The sequence below is a fragment of the Arachis stenosperma genome, chromosome 3 (genome assembly GCF_014773155.1).
Source record: "Arachis stenosperma cultivar V10309 chromosome 3, arast.V10309.gnm1.PFL2, whole genome shotgun sequence".
In the NCBI taxonomy this organism is placed as follows: domain Eukaryota; kingdom Viridiplantae; phylum Streptophyta; class Magnoliopsida; order Fabales; family Fabaceae; genus Arachis; species Arachis stenosperma.
In genome coordinates this window covers 70,656,149-70,673,955 of record NC_080379.1, presented here as the reverse complement: position 1 = coordinate 70,673,955, position 17,807 = coordinate 70,656,149, and the positions used below count along the sequence as shown (strand labels likewise).

At 40.3% G+C, this 17,807-nt stretch overlaps 1 non-coding gene across 1 annotated transcript; it reads left to right on the top strand.

The window, feature by feature from the left end:
* The first annotated feature begins 457 nt into the window (after nt 1-457).
* On the top strand, nt 458-565 carry LOC130971928 (small nucleolar RNA R71). The gene has a single exon (XR_009083128.1). It is a non-coding gene; the product is annotated as a small nucleolar RNA R71 (small nucleolar RNA).
* Nucleotides 566-17,807: the final 17,242 nt, after the last annotated feature.

Here is a 17,807-nt window from a genome sequence, read left to right as displayed (position 1 = left end):
GTTGATCCTTCCATGAGAAATTTGGATGATTTCTCCATGAAGAATTATAGGTGTTTCCATAGGGTTCTCCCATGTAATTCACCTCTTCCATTGAAGGGTTCTCAGGATCATTAGCTTCTTCTTCAGATGAAGCATCCTTAGTACTGCCAGGTGCATTTTGCATTCCAGACAGACTTTGAGAAATCAAATTGACTTGCTGAATCAATATCTTGTTCTGAGCTAATATGGCATTCAGAGTATCAATCTCAAGAACTCCTTTCTTCTGATTTGTCCCATTGTTCACAGGATTCCTTTCAGAAGTGTACATGAATTGGTTATTTGCAACCATTTCAATTAGCTCTTGAGCTTCTGTAGGCATCTTCTTCAAATGAAGAGATCCTCCAGCAGAGCTATCCAAAGACATCTTGGATAGTTCAAAGAGACCATCATAGAAAATACCTATGATGCTCCATTCAGAAAGCATATCAGAGGGACACTTTCTGATCAATTGTTTGTATCTTTCCCAAGCTTCATAGAGGGATTCTCCTTCCTTCTGTCTGAAGGTTTGGACTTCCACTCTAAGCTTACTCAATTTTTGAGGTGGAAAGAACTTTGCCAAGAAGGCATTGACTAGCTTTTCCCAAGAGTTCAGGCTTTCTTTAGGTTGTGAGTCCAACCATGTCCTAGCTCTGTCTCTTACAGCAAAAAGGAATAGCATTAGTCTGTAGACCTCAGGGTCAACCCCATTAGTCTTGACAGTGTCACAGATTTGCAAGAATTCAGCTAAGAACTGATGAGGATCTTCCAATGGAAGTCCATGGAACTTGCAATTCTGTTGCATTAGAGAAACTAATTGAGGCTTAAGCTCAAAGTTGTTTGCTCCAATAGCAGGGATAGAGATGCTTCTCCCATAGAAGTCGGGAGTAGGTGCAGTAAAGTCACCAAGCACCTTCCTTGCATTGTTGACATTGTTGTTGTTTTCGGCTGCCATGGTTTCTTCTTCTTTGAAGATTTCTGTTAGGTCCTCTACAGAGAGTTGTGCCTTAGCTTCTCTTAGCTTTCGCTTCAAGGTCCTTTCAGGTTCAGGGTCAGCTTCAACAAGAATGCTTTTGTCTTTGCTCCTGCTCATATGAAAGAGAAGAGAACAAGAAAATGTGGAATCCTCTATGTCACAATATAGAGATTCCTTGAGGTGTCAGAGGAACAAAAAAAAAATAGAGGAAAGAGGTAGAAGAATTCGAACTTAGTGAGCTAGAGTTCGAATTGTGCATTGAGGAGGAGTGATACTCCATAAATAGAAGGATGTGAGAAGAGGGGAAGAGATTTTTTGAAAATTAATTAAAAAGATTTTAAAAACATTTTGAAAAAGATTTTGAAGAAGATATGATTGAAAACTTTTTTTGAAAAAGATGTGATTTAAAAGTTATGGTTTTAAAAAGATGTGATTGAGAAGATATGATTTGAAAAACAATTTAAAAAGATTTGATTTAAAAAAATTAATGACTTGCCTAACAAGAAAAGATATGATTCAAACATTAAACCTCTCTCAGCAGAAAAGGCAACATACTTAAAATGTTCAATCAAATCATTAATTGTTAGCAAGTATCTTTGAAAAAGGAAAGAAATTGATTTTGAAAAAGATTTGATTGAAAAGATATGATTTGAAAAAGATTTGATTTTGAAAAACTTTGAAAACCTGAAAAAAATTTGCATTAAAAACAGAATCTTCCCTCTTGTGCCATCCTGGCGTTAAACGCCCAGAATGGTGCACATTCTGGCGTTTAACGCCCAATGCACTGCCCTTTTGGGCATTAAACGCCCAGCCAGGCACCCTGGCTGGCATTTAAACGCCAGTCTGTCCTTCTTCACTGGGCATTTTGAACGCCCAGCTTTTTCTGTGTAATTCCTCTGCTGCATGTTCTGAATCTTCAGTTCCATGTACTATTGACTTGAAAATAGAACCAAGATCAAATAAACAATGCATGCAATACACCAAACTTAAAATAAGACACTAGACTCAAACAAGAAACATAAAATATTTTTGGTATTTATGATTTTGTAAAATTTTTTTGGTTTTTTCGAAAATTATATGAAAATAGAAAATAAAGGTTTCAGAATTCTTAATTTGAATTCCAGGAATCATTGCAATGCTAGTCTAAGACTCCGGTCCAGGAATTAGACATGGCTTCACAGCCAGCCAAGCTTTCAAAGAAAGCTTCGGTCCAAAACACTAGACATGGCCAATGGCCAGCCAAGCCTCAGCAGATCATTGCTCCAATAGCAAGTTTGATAGAAATCAACAAGCTCTTGTGATGATAAGTTGAAACCTTGGTCCAATAAGATTAGACATGGCTTCTCAGCCAGCCAGATTTCAACAGATCATCATGAAACTCTAGAATTCATTTTTAAAGAAATTCTGAAAAAAAAAATTACCTAATCTAAGCAACAAGATGAACCGTCAGTTGTCCATACACGAAACAATCCCCGGCAACGGCGCCAAAAACTTGGTGCACGAAATTGTGATCATCAATGGCGCCATCAACATGGTACGCTCATTGCAATCTCAACTCTTTATCACAACTCCGCACAACTAACCAGCAAGTGCACTGGGTTGTCCAAGTAATAAACCTTACGCGAGTAAGGGTCGATCCCATGGAGATTGTTGGTATGAAGCAAGCTATGGTCACCTTGTAAATCTTAGTCAGGCAGACTCAAATGGTTATGGATGATATATGAATAAAACAAAAAGATAAAGATAGAGATACTTATGTATTCCATTGGTGAGAATTTCAGATAAGCGAATGGAGATGCTTTGTCCCTTCCGTCTCTCTACTTTCCTACTGTCTTCATCCAATCCTTCTTACTCCTTTCCATGGCAAGCTTATGCAAGGATTTCACCGTTGTCAGCGGCTACCTCCAATCCTCTCAGTGGAAATGTTCAACGCACCCTGTCACGGCACGGCTATCCAGTTGTCGGTTCTCGATCATGTCGGAATAGAATCCAGTGATTCTTTTGCGTCTGTCATTAACGCCCCACAATCGCGAGTTTGAAGCACGTCACAGTCATTCAATCATTGAATCCTACTCAGAATACCACAGACAAGGTTAGACCTTCCGGATTCTCTTGAATGCCGCCATCAGTTCTGGCCTATACCACGAAGACTCTGATCTCACGGAATGGCTGGCTCGTTTGTCAGGCGAGCGCTCGGTTGTCAGGCGATCAACCATGCATCGTGTATCAGGAATCCAAGAGATATTCACCCAATCTAAGGTAGAACGGAGGTGGTTGTCAATCACACGTTCATAGGTGAGAATGATGATGAGTCTCACGGATCATCACATTCATCAAGTTGAAGAACAAGTGATATCTTGGAACAAGAACAAGCGGAATTGAATAGAAGAACAATAGTAATTGCATTAATACTCGAGGTACAGCAGAGCTCCACACTTTAATCTATGGTGTGTAGAAACTCCACCATTGAAGATACATAAGAACAAAAGTGATCATTGGCTTCCGTCCCAGAGAGGGAACCAGAAAAACCAAGATGAAAATACAATAGTAAAAGGTCCTATTTATAGGGAACTAGTAGCTTAAGAATTACAAAGATGAGTAAATGACATAAAAATCCACTTCCGAGCCCACTTGGTGTGTGCTTGGGCTGAGCATTGAAGCATTTTCGTGTAGAGACTCTTCTTGGAGTTAAACGCCAGCTTTTGTGCCAGTTTGGGCGTTTAACTCCCACTTTGGTGCCAGTTCCGGCGTTTAACGCTGGGAATTCTGAAGGTGACTTTCAACGCCAGTTTGGGCCATCAAATCTTGGGCAAAGTATGGACTATCATATATTTCTGGAAAGCCCAGGATGTCTACTTTCCAACGCCGTTGAGAGCGCGCCAATTGGGCTTCTGTAGCTCCAGAAAATCCACTTCGAGTGCAGGGAGGTCAGAATCCAACAGCATCTGCAGTCCTTTTCAGTCTCTGAATCAGATTTTTGCTCAGGTCCCTCAATTTCGGCCAGTAAATACCTGAAATCACAGAAAAACACACAAACTCATAGTAAAGTGCAGAAAAGTGAATTTTAACTAAAAACTAATAAAAATATACTAAAAACTAACTAAATCCTACTAGAAACATACTAAAAATAATGCCAAAAAGCGTACAAATTATCCGCTCATCAACAAACAAGAGGCATCTTTTAAGCCCCAAAAACACCAATTGGTAACAAGTGCAACGTTAGCCACAATAACTTTGGCACTAACGCCACACTTGTAGCGTTAGTGTGGCTAATGATAGCATTAACATTAGCACCTGGACCTCAACTTGATTCACTTCTCTTTCATGGACCACCCAAGCTCAAGCAAGCAAGCCCACAATTGTCAACCAATCAAGGCCACAAGAAGCATCTAGAATAGGAATTTTCATTTAATTATAATTTGATTTTAATTTTGTAATTTAGGAAAGCCTATATAAAGGCCTTAGTCTTTACATTCAAAGGATACAGGCTGGAGATTGGGGATTGAAGAAGGGTCTTTGGACTCCCTCCCCTCACACACTTTTCCTTCTCTTTCTTTTCTTTGTACTTTTTATTTATGAATTTGGAAGTTTCAATGTTAGTTTTAATCTTCATCTTTACTTTTCTGCACTTTCTTTCTTTTCTATTTTGGTAGAGCAATGATCAACTAACTCTTTTCATTGGGTTAGAGAGCTCTATTGTGATTCAATGGATCAATTGTAGTTCTTATTCTTCTTCTTCTTTCTTTTCTCTTGATTTTACTAGAGAGCTTTCGATCTTCATCCAATTGGATAATTGTCTTGGAAGAGAAATTGCTCATACTTGGATTTCCTCGGAACCTTGGAAGAGGAATGAGGAAATCATGCTAGAAATGCTCTCTCACATTGGATTAGGTTGGGGGTTGGATGGATATTGTGACATTTAATCCTACCAATACTTTGATCTATGAATGTGTGTGGTATAATCAGTGTCCAAACTTCATCTCTTCCCATAAGCAATTAAATCAAGGAATTGAGAAATTTTTCAAGCTTAGAGAGATTGGATTGCCAAGGAATTGGGAACCAATCACTTAAGATTGCCAAGGAGATCAATGAATGCATTGATTGAGGAAGAGATGAGAATGAACTTGATCCGGAGGATTGCAATATCTCTTGATCCCAATGTTCATTTTATTTTTAGTTCTTACATTTACTTTTCTTGCCATTTTACTTTTCTGCACTTTATTACTTTCTTTACTTTTATGCCATTTACATTACCTTGTTACTTATCACTCCAATATGATTCGTCATCCGTTAATCTCTGTGGGATTCGACCTCACTCTTTTGTGAGTTATTACTTGACGACAATTCGGTATACTTGCCAAAGGGAAATTTGTTGAGAGACAAGTTTTCATGCATCAACTTTTATTTAGATTTCTACATTCTTGGCTTTGGTTGATTAATTGGTGACTCTTGAGTTGTCAAACTCATCGTGATTGATAATTGTTATCTTTGATTATTGATTTAGATTCCTATAACTCTAGTCTTTCTTTAGGAGTTGACTAGGACTTTAGGTGTTAAATTGATTTATCCACATGACTTACCTCCATAGTTAGAGGTTGACTGAGTAGGAGAAAAAATATAATTCTCATCACCATTGATAAGGATAACTAGGATAGGACTTCAAATTTTCATACCTTGCCAAGAGTTTTTATAATTATTAATTTAATTTTTATGTCATCTAAATTACTTGTTCCTTATTTCAAAAACCCAAAAAATACTATTTTTCATAACCAATAATAAATCATACTTTCCTGCAATTCTTTGAGAAGACGACCCGAGGTTTGAATACTTCGCTTTATAAATTTTATTGGGTTTTATTACTTGTGACAACCAAACATTTGTACGAAAGGATTTTCTATTGGTTTAGAGGATCTACTGAGGATCTCTTGGTCCTGAGGATCTACTGCAATTTGGTTGTAACCTGAATAGCCATCCAAAAAGCAGTAATAATCATGACCAGCTAGTCTTTCTAGCATTTGGTCTATGAATGGTAAAGGAAAATGATCCTTTCTGGTAGCTGTATTGAGCCTTCTGTAATCAATACACATACGCCACCCTGTAACTGTTCTTGTAGGAACCAGTTCATTCTTTTCATTATGAACCACTGTCATGCCTCCCTTCTTGGGGACAACTTGGACAGGGCTCACCCAGGGGCTATTAGAAATAGGATAAATAATCCCAGCCTTTAGTAATTTAGTGACCTCTTTCTGCACCACCTCCTTCATGGCTGGATTTAGCCGCCTTTGTGGTTGAACCACTGGTTTGGCATTATCCTCCAATAGGATCTTGTGCATGCATCTTGCTGGGCTAATGCCCTTAAGATCACTTATGGACCATCCAAGAGCTGTCTTGTGTGTCCTTAGCACTTGAATTAGTGCTTCCTCTTCCTGTGAATTTAAAGCAGAGCTTATGATCACTGGAAAAGTGTCACCCTCTCCCAGAAATGCATATTTCAGGGATGGTGGTAGTGGTTTGAGCTCAGGTTTGGGAGGCTTATCCTCTTCCTGAGGAATTTTCAAAAATTCTTTTATTTCCTCTGGTTCCTCCTGATCAGGCTGAACATCCTTGAAGATGTCCTCTAGCTCTGATTCTAGACTTTCAGTCATATTGATCTCTTCCACCAAAGAGTCAATAATATCAACACTCATGCAGTCATTTGATGTGTCTGGATACTGCATAGCTTTGACAGCATTCAACTTGAACTCATCCTCATTGACTCTCAGGGTTACTTCCCCTTTTTGTACATCAATAAGAGTTCGTCCAGTTGCTAGGAAAGGTCTTCCTAGGATGAGAGTTGCACTCTTGTGCTCCTCCATTTCCAGCACTACAAAATCAGTTGGAAAGGCGAATGGCCCAACCTTGACAATCATGTCCTCAATTATGCCTGATGGATATTTAATGGAGCCATCAGCAAGTTGGAGACATATCCGGGTTGGTTTGACTTCTTCAGTCAACCCAAGCTTTCTGATAGTGGATGCAGGTATTAGATTGATACTTGCTCCAAGGTCACATAGGGCTGTCTTGGTACAAGCACCTTCTAATGTGCATGGTATCATAAAGCTTCCTGGATCTTGAAGCTTCTCTGGTAAGCTTTTCAGAATGACTGCACTGCATTCTTCAGTGAGAAATACTTTTTCAGTTTCTCTCCAATCCTTCTTATGACTTAAGATCTCTTTCATGAACTTAGCATAAGAAGGTATTTGCTCAAGTGCCTCTGCAAACGGAATCTTTGTTTCAAGAGTCCTTAGATAGTCTGCAAAGCGGGCAAATTATTTATCCTGTTCCGCTTGGCGGAGTTATTGAGGATAAGGCATCTTGGCTTTATATTCTTCAACCTTAGTTGCTGCAGGTTTATTCCCTCCAGAGGTGGTTGGAGAAGTCTTTTTAGAGGGGTTACTATCAGCACTCTCAGGTGTCTGATTCCTCATTGGCGTTTGAACGCCAGGACTGGGTGAGGAATGGGCGTTTAACACCAACTTTCCCCCCTTTCTGGCGTTTGAACGCCAGAACTGGGCAAGGAATGGGCGTTTAACGCCAACTTTTCCCCCCTTTCTGGCGTTTAAACGCCAGGAGTATTCCTCTCTGGCTCTTACTGTCCTCAGAGGGATTTTGGGCAGTGGTTTGGTTATCCTCTGGCAGTTGTTCCTTTCTTGGCTTTTTGCCACTTTGAGCAGTGTTATTCAATGTCTTCCCACTCCTCAGTTGTACTGCTTGGCATTCTTCTGTTATCTGTTTAGATAACTACTGTTTTGTCTGATTCAATTGTGATTCTATGTTCTTGTTAGCAATTTTAGTTTCTTAGAGCATTTCTTTAAATTCTGCTAACTGTTTTGTCATCAGGTGTAATTGCTGATTAAGCTCAACAATCTGTTCTTGAGGATTAGGATCAGTAGCTACTGCCATAGCTTCTTCTTTTGTAAAGGACTCATTGCTTGAGTATAGATGTTGATTTCTAGCAACCGTATCTATGAGCCCTTGAGCCTCTTCAATCGTCTTCCTCATATGTATAGATCCACCCGCTGAGTGGTTTAGAGACATCTGAGCTTTTTCTGTAAGCCCATAGTAGAAGATGTCTAACTGTACCCACTCTGAAAACATTTCAGAGGGACATTTCCTTAGCATACCTCTGTACCTCTCCCAGACATTATAAAGGGATTCATGATCCTCTTGGTTAAAGCCTTGGATATCCAGTCTCAGCTGTGTCATCCTTTTTGGAGGGTAAAATTGATTCAGGAATTTGTCTGATAACTGTCTCCATGTTTTTATACTTGCTGTGGGTTGGTTATTCAACCACCTCTTAGCTTGATATTTTATAGCAAATGGAAACAGTAATAATCTGTAGACATCTTGATCCACCTCTTTATCATGTACTATGTCAGCAATTTGTAAGAACTATGCCAGAAACTCAGTAGGTTCTTCCTGTGGAAGATCGGAATACTGGCAATTTTGCTGCACCATGATAATGAGTTGAGGATTTAGCTCAAAGCTGCTTGCTTTAATGGGAGGTATACAGATGCTACTCCCATATGCAGCTGTAATGGGGTTAGCATATGACCCCAGAGTCCTTCTGGACTACTCAATTCCACTTAGGTCCATGATGGAGAAAGGGAAATGATATGGATTCACAAGTAAAGTAAAAATTTTTTTTTAGGAATGACCGAAAATAATAAAATAAAATAGAAAATAAAATAAAATAAAATTTCGAAACCTAAAAGAAAATAAAATCAAAGCAAATTGAAAACTAGATTAATTAATTAAAAGGATTTTGGAATTAGCAATTAAAAAGATATGATTGAAAATTATTTTGAAAAAGATATGATTTTGAAAATTAAAGCAAAATTTCGAAGATTTAAAGGAAAATACAAGGAAGACACCAAACTTAGAAATTTTTAGAAAATCACACACAAATTTTCGAAAACCTAAAGGAAAAGACAAGGAAGACACCAAACTTAGAATTTTTAAAGATCAAGAAAGGACTAAGAACATGCAAATTCGAAAAATTAAAAGAAAACAAAAGCATGAAATTGACACCAAACTTAAAATATGAAACTAAACTCAAATAAAAGACTCTAAACCAACAAAAATAAAATATTCCTAATCTAAGCAACAAGATAAACCGTCAGTTGTCCAAACTCGAATAATCTCCGGCAACGGCGCCAAAAACTTGGTGCACGAAATTGCAATCACACTTTTGCAATTCCGCACAACTAACCAGCAAGTGCACTGGGTCGTCCAAATAATACCTTACGTGAGTAAGGGTCGATCCCACGGAGATTGTCGGCTTGAAGCAAGCTATGGTTATCTTGTAACTTTTAGTCAGGATATCAATAATTCTCAGGTTTAATTGTGAAAAGTAGAAGAACATGAAATAAATACTTGTTTTGCAGTAATGGAGAACAGGTTGAGGTTTTGGAGATGCTCTATCTTCTGAATCTCTGCTTTCCTACTGTCTTCTTCTTCATACATGCAAGGGTCCTTCCATGGCAAGCTGTATGTAGGGTTTCACCGTTGTCAATAGCTACCTCCCATCCTCTCAGTGAAAATGGTCAACGCGCTCTGTCACAGCATGGCTATTCATCTGTCGGTTCTCGATCATGTCGGAATAGAATCCAGTGATTCTTTTGCGTCTGTCACTAACGCCCCACAATCGCGAGTTTGAAGCTCGTCACAGTCATTCAATCCTTGAATCCTACTCAGAATACCACAGACAAGGTTTAGAGCTTCCGGATTCTCCTAAATACCGCCATCAATTCTAGCTTATACCACGAAGACTCTGGCTAAAGAATCCAAGAGTTATTCACTCAATCTAAAGTAGAACAGAGGTGGTTGTCAGGCACACGTTCATAGGTGAGAATGATGATGAGTGTCACGAATCATCACATTCATCAAGTTGAGGAGCAAGTGATATCTTAGAATGGAAACAAGCGTGTTTGAATGAAAAACAGTAGTAATTGCATTAATCCATCAAGACACAGCAGAGCTCTTCACCCCTAACCATGGGATTTAGAGACTCATGCCGTAGAAGGTACAATATGAAACGTGTAAAGTGTCATGAGGTAAAGATACAATGTCAAAAGGTCCTATTAATAGTGAACAAGTAACCTAGGATATACAGAAATGAGTAAATGACGTAAAAATCCACTTCTGGGGTCCACTTGGTGTATGCTTGGGCTGAGCATTGAAGCTTTCATGTGTAGAGACTTTTCCTGGAGTTAAACGCCAGCTTTTGTGCCAGTTTGGGCGTTTAACTCCAATTTTTGTGCCAGTTCCGGCGTTAAACGCCAGGAATTCTGAAGCTGATTTGCAACGCCGGTTTGGGCCATCAAATCTCGGGCAAAGTATGGACTATTATACATTGCTGGAATCAATAACATTTTTCAGATCTGATAATTTTTCAAGAATCAGTCTGATAATTTTTTAGATCCTCAATAACATTTTTCCTTTTCCATCATTCTTTCAAGAGCCAACAAGTTTAACATTCTTTAATTAACAAATTCAAAAGACATTGCACTGTTCAAGCATTCATTCAGAAAACAGAAAGTATTGTCACCACATCAAAATAATTCAACTAGTTTCAGAGATGAATTCGAAATCCTGTACTTCTTGTTCTTTTGGGATTAAAGCATTTTTCATTTAAGAGAGGTGATAGATTCATAGGACACTCATAGCTTTAAGACATGAACCTTAAACTTTATTAATCATGAAATAAGAACAAGACTCAAAGATAATTATAAGAGAAGACTAATAATAATAGAAAAAAAATTAAAAATAGAAATTTAAATGACTCTATAATTGATTCCTAATGATAGAAGTTATCACAGAGTTAGGACTTAACAACCTTGATTTTGAGAAGTGGATGCTCCTTCAACTTGTGGGGTGTTTGACCCTTCAAAGGAGAGCTTCTGGCGCTTCAGCTCCTGAAGCTCATGCCCCTGCTTCTCTTGTTCCTTCAGCAGTTTGCAGAGCATGCAGTTTTGATTCTGCTGTTCTTCCTTAATTTGTTCCATAGCTTCTTGCAGCTTGGCAACAGATGCTTCTAGGCGGGCCCAGTAGTCAAATTCAGGAAGTTCAGGGAGGAATTCCTGCGCCCTCCTTTTGATAGAGTTATCCTACAATTGTCCTTCCATTGACTTCTTGGTGATTGGATGTTCAATTAGAATGAATTCATCTACTCCCATCCTCACCCCAGCATCTTTACATAGTAAAGAGATTAAGCTTGGATAAGCCAGTTTGGCTTCAGTGGAGTTCTTGTTTGCAATTGTGTAAATCTCACAAGCAATCAGATGATGAATCTCCACTTCTTTTCCCAGCATAATGCAATGAATCATCACTGCTCTCTTGATAGTGACCTCAGAATGGTTACTAGTGGGCAAAATAGAACGCCCAATGAAGTCTAGCCAGCCTCTTGCAACTGGTTTGAGATCTCCCCTCTTGAGTTGGTTTGGGACACCTTTTGAATTGGTCATCCACTTAGTTCCAGGGAGGCATATGTCCTCTAGAACTTGATCCAACCCCTTATCTACTCTCACCATTCTCCTATTAAAGGATTCAGAATCATCTTGTAGTTGAGTCAATTTGAAGACCTCTCTTATTTTGTCCAGATGGAAGTAAATAATTCTCCCTCTGACCATGGTTCTGTAGGTATGAAAAGCAGTTCCAGTCATTCTCTTTTTATGGATTACTTTTTGATAACTTTTTGTCGCTTTGATCGGCTTCGGCCGACTTCTTTTGTGTCGGTCTCTTCTAAGTTATTTCTAGTAATCCATTTTTTGGATCTTGTTTGGTCTCTTTTTATGGATTACTTTTTGTCGCTTTGGTCCGACTTCTTCATGTCGGTCCCCTTGGAAGTTATTTTTAGTAATCCATTTTTTGGACCTTGTCCGGTCTCTTTTTATGGATTACTTTTTATAACTTTTTGTAGCTTTGGTCCGACTTCTTCATGTCGGTCCCCTTCGAAGTTATTTCTAGTAATCCGCTTTTTAGGGCTGGCCAGGCCTCTTTTTAGGGATTACTTTTTATAACTTTTCGTCGCTTTAATCTGGTCTGACTTCTTTTATGTTGCTCCATTCTAAGTTATTTCTAGCAATCCATTTTTTGTTTCAGACCTTGTCAGGTCACTATTCATGGATCGCTTTTTATAACTTCTTGCATTATTTTGTCGTTTTTCATCTTGCCGATTTTGTAGAAGTTCGAACGATGAATTCAATTTTCATCGTGGTCGGGCGGTGAATTTGTTTTCACCTTACTGACCTGTAGCTCTGTCGTGATCGGGCGGTGAATTTTGGTTTCACCTTGTCGACCTATAGCATTGTCGTGATCGGGCGGTGAATTTGGTTTTCACCTTGCCGACCTGTAGCTTTATAATCGGCCGATGAATTTTTGCGTTTTCAGATTAATGTGTCTTGATAAAGGGAATTTTGTAGAAAATCTTTTTAGGTTGCAGGCGTGCCATGATCTCGGTAGATCTCGACCCTCAAGTTCGAAAACTTTGTAGTAACCTTTTTCTAGTATCTCTGTGACTCGATAGGGTCCTTTCCAGTTGGCTGCTAGCTTTCCCTCTTTGGTCGACTTATTCCAATATCATTTTGGATTAGGACGAGGTCATTGTTGGCGAAGCTTTGCTGCATTACCTTTCGATTGTATCTTAAGGCCATACGGCGTTTTAGTGCTTCTTCTCTGATCTGAGCTCTTTCTCGGACTTCTGAGAGTAGATCGAGCTCTTCTCTTTGAAGTTGGGAGTTAGCTTCTTCACTGTAGAGGATCGTTCTGGGAGATCCTTCTTCCACTTCTACCGGTATCATTGCCTCCATTTCATAAGCCAATCGGAAGGGTGATTCCTTTGTGGTAGAGTGTGGAGTTGTCCGATATGCCCATAGGACTTGTGGGAGCTCTTCGGCCTAGGCTCCATTTGCGTCCTACAGCCTCCGTTTTAACCTGGCTAGTATGACTTTATTGGAAGCTTTTGCTTGTCCGTTAGCCTGTGGGTGTTCTACGGAAGTGAATTGGTGTTTTATCTTTAGGTCGACTACCAGCTTTCTAAAGCCTGTATCTGTGAATTGGGTGCCATTGTCTGTGGTGATGGAGTAAGGAACCCCAAACCTCGTGATAATGTTCCTATATAGGAATTTCTGACTTCTTTGAGCAGTGGCATTGGCTAGGGGCTCTGCCTCTATCCATTTTGTGAAATAGTCTACCCCTACAATGAGGAACTTAACTTGTCCTGGCCCTTGGGGGAAGGGCACGAGAAGGTCGAGTCCCCACTTTGCAAATGGCCAAGGTGATGTCACGCTGATGAGTTCCTCTGGTGGGGCAACATGGAAGTTAGCATGTTTCTGACATGGTGGACACGTCTTAATGTACTCAGTGGCTTCTTTTTGCAAAGTCGGCCAAAAGAATTCGACTCGGAGTACTTTTTTTGCAAGGGCTCGTTCTCCGAGATGGTTCCCACAGGTGCCACTGTGTATCTCTTCTAAGACCTCTTTTGTTTTAGAGGTCGGTACACATTTTAGTAGAGGTGTCGAAATTCCTCTCTTATATAGAATGTCGTTTATGATGGTGTAATACTGTGCCTCCGGCTTTAACCTCTTTGCCTCCTTCTTATCTGTAGGCAGTATCTCTGATTTGAGGTAGTTGATTATGGGAGTCATCCATCTTTGATCTTGGCCTGATATGGCTAAGATTTTTTCTTCTTCTGAGATTGATGGGTTCTGCAGTACTTCCTGGATGAGGCTCCTATTATTGCCCACTGGTTTGGTGCTAGCTAATTTTGAGAGTGTGACAGCTCGAGCATTCTATTCCCGAGGTATATGTTGGATCTCATATTCATGGAATTGCCCGAGTTGTTCCCTGGTTTTGTACAGGTACCCTTTCATAGTAGGATCTTTGGCTTGGTAGGTCCCTGCTATTTGTGATGTAACAACATGTGAGTCGCTAAAGATGACAAGTTTCTGGGCTCCAACTTTTTTAGCCAGCTTCAAGCCAGCCAATAGTGCCTCATATTCCGCCTGGTTATTGGAGATAGGGAACTCAAACTTTAGTGAGAGTTCGATTTGGGTTCCCAGATTACTTTCTATTATCACGCACGCTCTGCTCTCGGTTTTATTTAAAGAGCCATCCACGTAAAGATTCCACTTTGTAGGGATTTCCGGGGTGTCAGTATACTCTAAAATGAAGTCGGCCAGATACTGTGATTTGATCGCTGTCCGAGCTTTATATTGGAGGTCGAATTCGGATAACTCGACTGCCCACTGTAGGATTCTCTCTGTTAAATCTGTTTTCTGCAAAATGCCTTTTATGGACTGGTTGGTCCGAACCTTGATGGTGTGAGCCTGGAAGTATGGACAAAGTCGTCGAGAGGTTAATATGAGAGCGTAGGCAAACTTCTCTATCTTTTGATAGTTTAGTTCGGACCCTTGTAGCGCTTTGCTGATGAAGTATATAGGTTGCTGTCCACTTTCGTCCTCTCTGACTAGTGCCGAAGCTACTGCCCGGCATCCTACTGCTAGGTATAATATAAGTGCTTCTCCTTCTCGAGGTCGGGTAAAAATGGGTCGTTGTCCCAAGAATTTTTTGAAATCCTAGAAAGCTAGCTCGCACTCTGATGTCGACTCAAACTTCTTTCCCTTCCTTAGCATAGCGTAGAAGGGGAGAGATCTTATGGCTGATCCGGCTAGAAATTTGGACAAGGCTGCCAGTCGCCCGTTGAGTTGTTGCATTTCTTTGACACAGGTCGGGCTTTTCATGTCAAGTATGGCCTAGAACTTGTCCGGGTTTGCTTCGATTCCTTTTTGTGTGAGCATGAATCCCAAGAATTTGCCAGCTTCTACTGTGAAGGTGCATTTCGCAGGGTTAAGTCGCATGCCATGCTTTCTTATGGTATTGAACACTTGGGCGAGGTCGGACAGTAATGATTCCTCGCTTTATGTTTTTACTAACATATCGTCCATGTATACCTCCATTAGTTTTCCAATGTGATCTGTGAAGACTTTGTTCATTAACCTTTGGTAGGTGGCTCCTGCGTTTTTGAGTCCAAATGGCATGACAACATAGCAGTAGTTTGCTTTGGGTGTTAAGAATGAGGTTTTTTCTTGATCAGGTGGGTACATCGGGATTTAATTGTATCCTAAATAAGCGTCCATAAATGAGAGGTACTTATATCCGGAGGAGGCGTCCACTAGAGTGTCGATGCTTGGGAGTGGATAAGGATCTTTTGGGCAAGCCTTGTTGAGGTCGGTGTAATTAGTGCACATCTGCCATTTCCCATTTGACTTTTTTACTAAGACGACATTTGCTAGCCATAGTGGGTACTTGACTTCCCTAATGAACCCTGCCTCCAGTAGAGCTTGTACCTATCCTTCCATATCTTGGGATCTTTCTGGTCCGAGCTTTCTACGCCTCTGCTGTACTGGACGAGATCCTAAATATACTACCAGCTTGTGGCACATTAGCTTGGGGTCTATGCCCGGCATGTCTGCAGCCTTCCATGCAAAGAGGTCGTCATTATCCTTTAAGAACTGTATGAGGGACTCTTTTACTTCTCCCTTTAGGATTGCACCGATATTGGTCATTTTATCTAGGACATCTCCGATCTGGACTTTTTCTATCTCGCCTTCAGGTTATGGACAGAGTTCTTCCCAACCTCGAATTCCCTCGAGTTCGATGGTGTGAATTTTTTCTCCTTTGCCTCTAAGGTTCAGACTTTCGTTGTAACAGCGGCATGCTATTTTCTGGTCTCCTTTTATCGTAGTGGTGCACGAAATTGTGTGGCCAATATTAATGGACTATTTAACACAGCTTCGCACAACTAACCAGCAAGTGCACTGGGTCGTCCAAGTAATACCTTACGTGAGTAAGGGTCGATCCCACGGAGATTATTGGTTTGAAGCAAGCTATATTTATTTTATTAATCTTAGTCAGGATACCAATAGAGTTCTTTAGCCTCGTATAAAGTAAAAAGGGCATAAAATAAATAGTTGTTACTTTAATAATGGAGAATGTGTTGGAGTTTTGGAGATGCTTTGTCCTCTGAATTTCAACTTTTCCTTGAAATCTTTTTCCCACACGCAAGGTTCCTTCCATGGCAAGCTCTATGTAGGGTGTCACCGTTGTCAATGGCTACTTCCCATCCTCTCAGTGAAAATGGTCCAAATGCTCTGTCACAGCACGGCTAATCATCTGTCGGTTCTCAATCAGGTTGGAATAGAATCCATTGATTCTTTTGCGTCTGTCACTAACGCCCAGCCTTCAGGAGTTTGAAGCTCGTCACAGTCATTCAATCCCAGAATCCTACTCGGAATACCACAGACAAGGCTTAGACTTTCCGGATTCTCATGAATGCCGCTGATGAGCGGATAATTTATACGCTTTTTGGCATTGTTTTTATATAGTTTTTAGTAAGTTTGAGCTACTTTTAGGGATGTTTTCATTAGTTTTTATGTTAAATTCACATTTCTGGACTTTACTATGAGTTTGTGTGTTTTTCTGTGATTTCAGGTAAATTCTGACTGAAATTGAGGGATTTGAGCAAAACTCTGAAAAAGGCTGACAAAAGGACTGCTGATGCTGTTGGATTCTGACCTCCCTGCACTCGAAATGGATTTTCTGGAGCTACAGAACTCCAATTGGCGCGCTCTCAACGGCGTTGGAAAGTAGACATCCAGGGCTTTCCAGCAATATATAATAGTCCATACTTTATTCGAAGAATGACGACGCAAACTGGCGTTGAACGCCAAGTACACGCTCCTTTCTGGAGTTAAACGCCAGAAAAACGTCATAATCCGGAGTTGAACGCCCAAAGCACATCATAACTCGAAATTCAACTCCAAGAGGAGCCTTTGCTCGTGGATAAATCAAGCTCAGCCCAAGCACACACCAAGTGGGCCCCGGAAGTAGATTTATGCATCAATTACTTACTCATGTAAACCCTAGGAGCTAGTTTATTATAAATAGGATGATTTACTAATGTATCAATCATCTTTTGATCTCAGTTTTATTTTATTCTTCATCTTAGGAGATCATTGATCACGTTTAGGGGGCTGGCCATTCGGCCATGCCTGAACCTTCTTTTACTTATGTATTTTCAACGGTGGATTTTCTGCACACCATAGATTAAAGGTGTGGAGCTCTGCTGTACCTCAAAGATTAATGAAGTTCTATTTTCTTTTATTCAATTCTCTATCTTATTCTTATTCCAAGATATTCATTCGTACTCAAGAACATGATGAATGTGATGAGCTAATAACTCTCATCATCATTCTCACTTATGAACGCGCGTGATTGACAACCACTTCCGTTCTGCGTGTAACAAGGCTTGAATGTATATCTCTTAGATTCTCCAACAGAATCTTCGTGGTATAAGTTAGATGGATGGCGGCATTTATCTGGATCCGGAAAGTCCAACCTTGTCTGTGGTGTTCCGAGTAGGATCCTGGGAATCCGGAAAGTCTCACCTTGTCTGTGGTATTCCGAGTAGGATTCCGTTCATGAATGACTGTGACGTGCTTCAAACTTTAACCTGCTGGGCGTTAGTGACAAACGCAAAAGAGGGATTCTATTCCAGTAGGAGCGGGAACCAACCGGTGATTGGCCGTACTGTGACAGAGTGCGTGCATAGCTTTCACTGCGAGGATGGGATGTAGCTATCAACCATGGGTGATGCCTCCAGACTGGTTAGCTGTGCGAGTGACAGCCGTACAGGTTATTTCCCCGAGAGGAATGAAAGTAGCCACAGCTGATAGTGAACCCCTATACAAAGCTTGCCATGGAGAGGAGTAAGAAG